Below are 289 nucleotides of genomic sequence, written 5' to 3' on the forward strand. Positions count from 1 at the left end.
TGTTGAAAGAGCTGGAACTGTATATGAGGAAAAAGAGAAGCAAGTAACTTACAAGGTTGTAGGATAAGTTATTTTGGTTAAAAGTGCCTCCCCATCCCCAGCCCACACCCAGTAGCACAAAGCTGAACACTGAAAGACTTCAACATATCTGCCCTTACTGGGTTTTGTGTTTGCTTTGTTTATGATTGTGCATAAGACAAAGAGTTGGAGAGAAAAAAAGTGGGGATACAAAATCAAAAACAAAAAACTTCCCACACAGAGCTCATTATAAAGATAGTAGACCCAAGTG

Source organism: Echinops telfairi, unplaced genomic scaffold, assembly GCF_000313985.2.
Source record: "Echinops telfairi isolate 266 unplaced genomic scaffold, ASM31398v2 ScPeMD7_6;HRSCAF=24_1, whole genome shotgun sequence".
Classification (NCBI taxonomy): domain Eukaryota; kingdom Metazoa; phylum Chordata; class Mammalia; order Afrosoricida; family Tenrecidae; genus Echinops; species Echinops telfairi.